The following is an 8,689-nucleotide window of genomic DNA, read 5'->3' as shown; positions in this document are numbered from 1 at the left end:
TTTTACTGTGTGGTAGCTTTTATCTAACAGGTATATGTAAAAAGCGTGCCTGGGGAAAATCATATTCATGGGAACCAACTTAGCAAAGTCGCTTTAACCCAGCTGCTTTTTTAAGAAGCACCTGAGGGCAAACCCTGGAAGATATTTATGCTGTATAGTGAGTTAGAGGCTTCTGAAAACTCCCACTAATCCCACTTCCCTTTATTCCCCTGGGTACAAGCAGTGGGAAGTGCCACTGTCCCTCTGCTCTCAGTCTAGAACATTCATAAGGAGCTACTTTAAAGCCAGATGATGGGCTCCACCCTGTAAATTGCTGAGGGCCCCAGCCCCTCACAGTAAGCCATGAGTGGCCCAGCAGCTCAAGGGGTTTGAATGTGATTGTGAAGCTCATGCAAATCTAAATATCTGCATATAACATTAATGACGAGCACCTTACGGCTACATCACACAGGCAAGGTACACATCAACAGGTTGGGGGATTTTTGGCCAGAGAAGTTGTCAGTCTGCAGTTGGGATGTCTACATGATGCAACTGGTGCTGGCAAAATGTAGCACAGCTGGTACCATAGTCACAGAATCACAGGATGGGTAATGTTGGAAGGGACCACTGGAGGTCATCTGGTCCAACCTACCTGCTCAGTCATAATATATTACTCATGATTGTGTCCAGACAGCTTTTGAATATCTCCAGTAAGGGAGACTCCACAACCTCTCTAAGCAACCTGTTCCAGTGCTTGGTCACCCACACAGTGAGGTGAGTTCTTATTCATATTCAGGTGGAACTTCCTATGTTCCAGTTTCTGTCCATTGCCTCTTGTCCTAGAAAAACTGCAAAAGAAATGAAGATTTTAAGATACAGCTGGAGATTAGAGAGGTACAGGGCATTTTTACTATGCTTTGTCATTCCTTTTGTATAATATCAATCTGCAACATCATTTCTAGATTAGACTTTAGTCTTTTTAAAAAACTACAGAAGCTACCTTAAAAGTTTGATCCAGCTCCTCATTAAGTTCATTTGAAAAGGGTTTTCTGAAAGGATCACTCCCTTCCTAAGCAGCTCAGGTCTATGCTTTTGTGAAGGAGACCTATCTACATCACTGCCACTTTCCCCAGCTTTAAGCATTCAGAAATTAGGGACAAGCCCCTTTCCTCTCCACAGCACAGATCTTTCCCTCACCAGCTTAAAAAAATCCCCACAAGGCTAGCTTGTAAATTCAGGTCTTCAAGAAAAAAGAAAAGAAAAAAAAAAAAAAAAAAGAAAAGAAAAAAAAAAAAGAAAAAAAAAAAAAAAAACCCCGAACATCTGCTGGGCGGTTTACTTCCAGGTGCCTGAGTGTGGGGGAGTTTTCCAGCCACAACCCCCCAAATGCTCTCACCACAACCCTGGGGCCCAGCGGAGCTCCCACTAAAGAAGCAGAGCAGGGCAGGCAGCTGGACAGCAGCAGTTCCTTGGCAGCCCAAACTCTGGGCTGCAGGGTGCCAGGATGCTGCTGTGAACTGTGGCCCCATTTACAGAAGTTGGCACAGCTGTGTGGGATGCACCAGCATATTTTTTCCATCTGTGGACAGGAAGCCCTACAGGGAAACGGAGGAAGAGGGGGGTCCACTGGACATTTTTTCTCAGTGGAAGTTGGTGGTGCTAAAAATTGCCAAGAACAGGCCAAAAATAGGGAGGGTTAGGCAAGGTAAATTCAGGGTGCATCAGGCAGCAGCTCTAGCACAAGCCTCTGTATGGCACTGCCAGTGAGTGGAGAGGGAGCTCTGGTGTGAGGGCCCTACCAGCCCTGCTGCCATTGGGTTTTATCACCTGCACTGCACCCAGACAGCACAGACCTCAGGAGAAATAGTCCCAAAAAACTTCTAAAAATGCATACAGGCCCTTGCTTGCCAAGGAGAATCGTGAGTCTGCCGCCATGCCTGTGCCTAGGGCAAAACTAGGCTCAGTGTTCACTGCTGGGGCACGATCCCGATCCACACAAGCCCCGCCAAGATGCTCTGCACTGACACCTGGCACTGTACTGGGAGCATGGGGGTGCAGCAGTGGGGTGTAGGCTGCTCCCTTGAGCTGAGTGTACTGCAGGAGGGGAAGGCTTGACCTCACCATCTTGGTCCCACTGCCCCTGCTGTGGGGCAGGGCCAAGTCCCTGAGCTGAGCAAACCTGTGGTCTGGGTCCTTACACACACATGTGCCTTGCATTCACATCTCTGATATGAAACAAGCTCTGATTTTTACATCCCTGCTGAAAATTCCAGACAGGAACAGGAGTGGTTCCTTCCAGACAGCTCCCCTCAGTTGTTTTCTAGTGTTTCCTTTTTCCTTCACCATGGCACTTTTCCTGCTCCTTCTCTGATTGTGGCACAGTAAGACTGGAGTGAGAGGGAAGGTGCAGGAGTGGGTTTTGCTGCTGACAGGGACATTTCAGACCCTCTCTAGTTGCCAAGTCATTTGGACATGGGCATGTACCATGCACTGGCATTCATTCAGTGCACAGCTGCTTTTGCCACATCTGCAGCACCAACAAAAGCAGACAAATCCTCATGCACAGTCTGCTTGTGGGAAGTGAGTAGAGGAGCATGAATGTGATAAAATTAAACCACTGAGCACTCACACTGTTTTCTGTGTCCTCATTTACACTGCAAACATGAACAGCCAAGGCCAGACTCTTTGACTTTGGCTAAGCTAGGAAACAAAAGAAGTCAGGGCCAGAGGCCAAGGGCCAAGGCTTGCTCCCCTGCAGTCAGCCTTTCTCCCCCCAGCCAGGAGATTGGGACCCATCCGTGCTGTCCTGGGGGACAACCCCCAAGGGTGCACTGCCCCTGCTGCCCCAGGGCCAGGGCTGTTCTCACCAAGGCACCACTTTGGCAGTGAGGCAGGGTGCCTGCCTGGGGGACATGCCTTCTCTGCCCTGCTCCTGTGGCTGGTGCAGATATAACACTTTTCCCTCTGTGTTTGTGCTGGGCATTTCACGCAGGAACCTATGGGGACCACTTTGGGGGCCCTTTGCAGCCCACATCCCTGTCTGGCAGTTCTGAGGCTGCAGTGTCATCTTTGAGATTATATGCACTTAATTCTTACTGTAGCAGGCAGAGTAAAAACTGTCCTATAGTCCCCCTTGCTTTGCTGACACCAAAGGTGTCCTGGCAACACAAACAGACTTCACAAGAGGCCTGGAGCAACTGCTGATGCCATTCCAACCCACTTCTCTATGGATTGGACAGGGAGTCTGCTGAGGTTTCCAAACCTGGATACCAAAATACAAGGAAGTGCATATTGGCCAGGTTGGGGGTTTTGACACAGAAGATGGAACAGGGCTATTATCATTATTGTTGTTGTTGTTGTTGTCTAAAAAGTACCTTTTCCCAGGAGGACTCGGGAGCTTCAGTCTTGCTCTGGACTCCATTTGTAATAGGAGGATGTTCCGGTCCCAAAAGGCTGCTCAGCTCAGCCCAGAGCACAAACTAGCAGCTCAAAGTAGCAGAGATAAAATCACAGGTGCAAGCTTTTATTTTCTACCCTCAGCCTGGTCAGTCAGGAATGAGCATTGCTGGGCCAAATCTCCTAAAACAGGCATAGGAGATATACTACTACTTGAGATATACTTCTAGTTGCAAACTAAGAGGCAGTGGCCTAAATTACATATCCAGGTATATAACACTGTAATATACCTCCAGCAAAATGTTGTATGTCAAATGTCAATCCATTGAGAGCTTTCATATCAAAGGGCAAATGCTGATTGAAGAGAAGCAGAGAAGTGCAACAGAGAAGTAAATAAAAGGAAAGGACTTAAGAGGCTTACAGCCACCCTGGTATAAAAGAATCGTCTTTCAAGCTGATAAAAATATTGTTACATGCTCTGATAAGAATAATCTTTCAGGCTCTGATAAGACTACAATGAGAACAAGCCTTTTACAACACAGCATTAGCGAACCACAACCCCATCCTGCCCAGAAATACCCTTTCTAGGTGCCGCTTCCTTTTGTTCTCCAGTGGGGCAAGCACTGAAAATATCTACTGGAGCTTTCCTCTCTGTCTAGCAGGGACACAGCCAGGAAAGGACTCTGTGGACTCCACCCTATTGCATATGGAGCAATTCACTCCAAAGCAGCTAAAGCATGCAAATAATTGCATTGACTTCAAATGAAATTATTCCTATGTGTAAGTGCTCTACTGAATCAGGGCCAGGGTGCTTAGCACTCTGGAGTATCAAGTCTTAAAAGTTCTGGAAGGCTTAAAGTGAGGGGGAACGGTTTGGGAAATAGTGGGGAGGAAAGTGGGTGGGAAGGAGTTCTCCCACTGAATAATAGGTCAGTTATCTCTGAAGTCTGTGATGGGTACGACTAAATAGAAGAATGTTGGAAGGTCTGAATCTATTTGGGCATTTGTGTTAACCATGACTTAACACCCGAAATCCTCACTGACCCAAAAACTGGACTGGCTATATGGTTAAGACTGTGTTTGGAAATACATCTTGCAGTAGCCTGTGCACACAACTTATCTTCTTTCTTTCCTTATTTCCATCACAATACAAGAACATATTCAGACAACCTGCTGTTCTTGAAGGGATGGGATGACTTCCACGGCACAAAAAATGACTGAAATTCTTCATGACCCAAGCTGAAGAAGGTAGATACTTTTTATTGAGTGAAACTTGAGGTCCATGAAGCTCCATGAAGCCAGCTAAGCAGAAGCACCTACTCAGGCACTATAATGCAGGGGGACAGCTCAATACCTGAGGCCAGTGTGCTGGGTTAGTCACACTGACAACAGCAGATACAGGGATGGCTCCCCCAGAGCCACTGGTTTGGCAGGAGGGAGCAACACAAAAACCCTGTGGAAATGGACTACTGAGCTGAGAGCCACACAGGCATTTTGTTGCAGATATCCAAAGCAGCATGTGGGCGAAATTAAGGAAAATATGAAGTGAAAATGGAAGGCCATAACTTCAGTTTACTGGTGAAAGACCAGGAATATTCTTTGCTGTGTTACATTCATGAAAGGTCTCATCCCAAGAATGTGGACATACCAAACAGCTCATTCCTAAACCTCTCCCAGCATCACTGGCTTCCTTCTGCCCTAACAGACACTAGTTGTGTGCACTTCTCAGGTCTGATCCCAGTTATTGCAAAAACAGATGAAAGGCAGCAAGCATTAAAGTAAATAGGAGTTTTGCTCTCAACCACATTTGGAGGAGAATTTCACCCAGAATTAAGAGGACACTTTTTACTGGGGAACTAGCAGGTTTCTGATGCTGTTCCAGTAGCTCCAGGAAGCACACCTGCTCTCGGATCTGCATGGCAATTTCTGTGGTTTGGCCACTGAGGAGGGTTTTATATTTTTAAATGTTACCATTAAAAACAAGGAGGTTTTTTTTTTCTTTTCTCTTCACTTTTCTTTTTTTTGCAAAAAGCTGGGACAGGACTGACTAACCATATAAGTGACAAAGCCATACAGAAAATATTCTCAGGGTTGTACACAGAAAATATCTCCCACAGTTGCTCTGGATACTTCACCCAGCCTCATCCTCTCATGCAAGAGCCCTTCCCTCAGCTGCCTGCCTGCTGCCTCTCAGAACTGACCCCACACAAGGCAACTGCAGCAGAAGAACACTGGTGCATCTGGTGTGATTCCAGGGGACCTCCACAGCCTCTGCTCTGCATTTCTGACTCACTTCTCTCTCATTAATCATGGGAATTGAATGGCAGGTGATGCCAAGCTGTTAAGACTCCGATAGCTTTTTAATCCACCCATTACTATCCCATCTTACATAGGGAGAGGAGGCACAGCCCAGAGTATGTCACAGAGCCAGGCTGGGCAGGGAAGCAAAGGCTGTGGTCTAGTGCTTCCCACCACTAATACCCAGGATATACCTTATGCTTTGGCCATTGCATAAATGACATGAGATGGCATCTGCTATAAATGACCAAATCAGAAGTGGAAACATTTATGAAAACGTAGGAAGTGATGTGATACTGAGCTGATATTGAAGCAGTTTGGTGCAAGTGTCACCAGTAGTGCAGAGGACAACTCCAGTTCAGCAGCTCACAAGTCCTGGTGAAACAATCTTGTATGATGTGCCTGTTACAGGAGAGTTAGGCCAGGAACCTGGACAAAAAGGAGAATCTTTAAGCCATTTAATATGATTTTAAACAGTTTTGGATAATAGCAAAAGCCTGTGAAATGCTTAGACAGGCATCCGAAACAATTTCTACATAAAATGTGGGGGGGACAAAAAAGATCCACATGTTTAAATCAGAAAAAAAGGCCCAAGAAAAGAGCATTTCACACCAGAAGAAATGAAACCCCCCTTTCAATATAACCTACCTACAGCAGGAGCTCAACACCTGGGGAATTTACAGGCCTGCTTTTCACCAGGATATGGAGAGCAGTAATAGTCGAGCAGGTCATTCCTGCCCGGGAGCCCGCAGCAGGGCTGAAATTGGACCCAGTCGCTTGCGTCATCATCAAACAATTAGTAACTGCTTCAGGTAACTCAGGCCACTAGCCAGTGCTTTTGAAAACATCTGTGGCTGGATAAAGACTGTCATGTTCCTGATGTCAACACCGAGGCTTTGCAGTGAACTCTGCACGGTCACATAAGAGCAGCCAGGCTGGTGGAGAGAAACACCCTCCCAAGGTACAGAGTTGCTCAGATCTGTCCTGCTGCATTAGCAGGACAGATTTGGGACTGCACGGAAGGAGACACTGGGCCATCTCCTTTCCCGCCAGTGTGCAAAGGTTGGGCTGTGGTGGGGATTTCCACTGTCAGAGGCTCATAAAGACAGGGAATCACATTCCCAGATCAAATGTCCACAGCTTGCTGATACTCACTTTGGCCAGCAGAAATCATAACAGTGGAGGTGCTCCTTTAGCCAGCTTCGTTTTTAGCATTTCACAAATCAAACTTGTTGATAAGTCATTTCTGGAAATGAGAGCAATAACATGGAGAAATTTGAGCCAATATGGAAAATACTTGGACATTCTCTGTATATGAGGCATTTTCATGATTCACCCTAGAGCCAAAGGAAAACACTTCTATCATGTGTCACAAGTCAGCCAATTCAAATAGCATCAGTGAGATGTGACGTGTCTCTCTGCCTCAGCTGCTGTCAGTTATTCATTTCTTCATCATCAGGTAGACAACCAGAAAAAGCCTGCCAAGCCATTGGCTCTGAGGGAGCCATCCCTGTATCTGCTGCTGTCAACATGACAAAGAAACATGCAGAACCCAGTTTTAGCCCTACCAAAGAGGCAGGTGTTTTTAAATCATATACCTAGGCAATCTTTTGTACAACTTTAAAAAAAAAAAAATGAAAGGAAAAGATACTATTACCACTATTTCCATCAGATGTCTCTTTGGAGAGACTTGGATAGACCAAATCAGAACTCACCATCTAGATATGGGGAAGTTTAGGGGAGACATTCAGAGGATTTTAGACTTTTGGTGTGGCAGTGACTTACTACACCAGATGCAAAGGTACCACTGTGCATCAAGGACACAGGAGACACAGGAGCAGGTAAGTCAGGCTAAGGACAGCAGCTCTAAGCAGAATTGACAAACCAGAGCTCTTCAGATACTGCTTTTTTTGCCCTCACAAATGAAAGACCAAATAATGACTGGCGACTAACTGCGATTCATGTAAATTTTATTTCACTCCAAATTCAGAGTTTCCAGTTAAAAATTACATATCACTGGCATTCAGAGATGCTTTGGTGGGAGATAAGGAGCAAAGGATCAACTATCTAGTCCACATGGATAAAAAGAATAGTCAGAATTACTGCTGTAAAAGCATGGAAGATTTACTCAGTCTCTGGTCTTATAATAATCCCTATTAAATTATTAGTCATCTGATCTCATAGGCAAGATAATCCCAATTTTCACAGTTTTTGGATTACATCTCTCATAGTTTTTAGGTCTTGGCATCTGCTGTCACGTTTACAAACAAAACCAAGAAAAAATGCTCATAAAATATTAAACAAGGAAAAGGAATACAAATACTACAGAGCTGGAAGGAAAACCAACTACTTAGTAACACCAACATTTTCCAGTAATCACTTCCAAATAAAAAAAATTGTTAATAATGTGGCCATATTAATTCTAGATCTCTCATACTTACAACCCTTAGATGTTTTCTGTGGATTAAGTCCACTGCTGATGTAATGGTCTGGAACCAAGTGGAGCTCACATCTACTGTGGTCTGGGTTCCACCTGTTTTTAGGTAAACCATTTCTTCCTACTGTTAGCCATATGCAAGAGCCAGAACATGAAGATAAACTGTTTGTTTTTATTGCTTTGTCATGGCTGAATTACACTGTCCTAATACCAAGACCCAGTTCCAAAAGACAGCAAAACTGTATAAACAGCCAGGGTGGAGAACTGTAATGGTTGTAAGAACTGTGCCAACCAGGCTTGTTGGCCCATAGGGTGCAGGTGCAAGAGCATATTTGGCAGATAGAAAGGGTGTGTTGTAAAGGTTCAAAAAGTATTTCTGTGCCACATAGGGAAGCTTTAGAGAGAGCAGGGGAAAGAAAGAGAATAGCGAGCTGTTGCACTAAGCTATTTGTGCCTTTCTTGAGAGGACCTTGTATCACTGCTGTTTTCTTCCCATCAAAAAAGCCTATGTTTGAGAAATTCAGAATATAAATCTACATTATTTTCCATCAAAAGAAAATCTCTCTGCAGGTTAATGGT

The 8,689-nt window shown here is 45.0% G+C and overlaps 1 long non-coding RNA gene across 2 annotated transcripts; it reads right to left on the bottom strand.

Moving 5' to 3' along the window:
- Positions 1-4,927: 4,927 nt before the first annotated feature.
- On the bottom strand, positions 4,928-8,221 carry LOC128784319 (uncharacterized). 2 transcript variants are annotated; one of them, XR_008429432.1, is made up of 3 exons: positions 8,115-8,221; positions 6,829-6,919; positions 4,928-6,102 (listed from the first exon to the last, which is right to left on the bottom strand). It is a non-coding gene; the product is annotated as an uncharacterized LOC128784319 (long non-coding RNA). The 2 variants fall into 2 exon arrangements; XR_008429433.1 differs by lacking the exons at positions 6,829-6,919; positions 8,115-8,221 and adding an exon at positions 6,322-6,407.
- Between the last annotated feature and the right edge of the window lie 468 nt (positions 8,222-8,689).

The sequence above is a fragment of the Vidua chalybeata genome, chromosome 2 (assembly GCF_026979565.1).
Source record: "Vidua chalybeata isolate OUT-0048 chromosome 2, bVidCha1 merged haplotype, whole genome shotgun sequence".
Lineage (NCBI taxonomy): Eukaryota > Metazoa > Chordata > Aves > Passeriformes > Viduidae > Vidua > Vidua chalybeata.
This window is presented reverse-complemented; position numbering and strand designations above follow the sequence as displayed.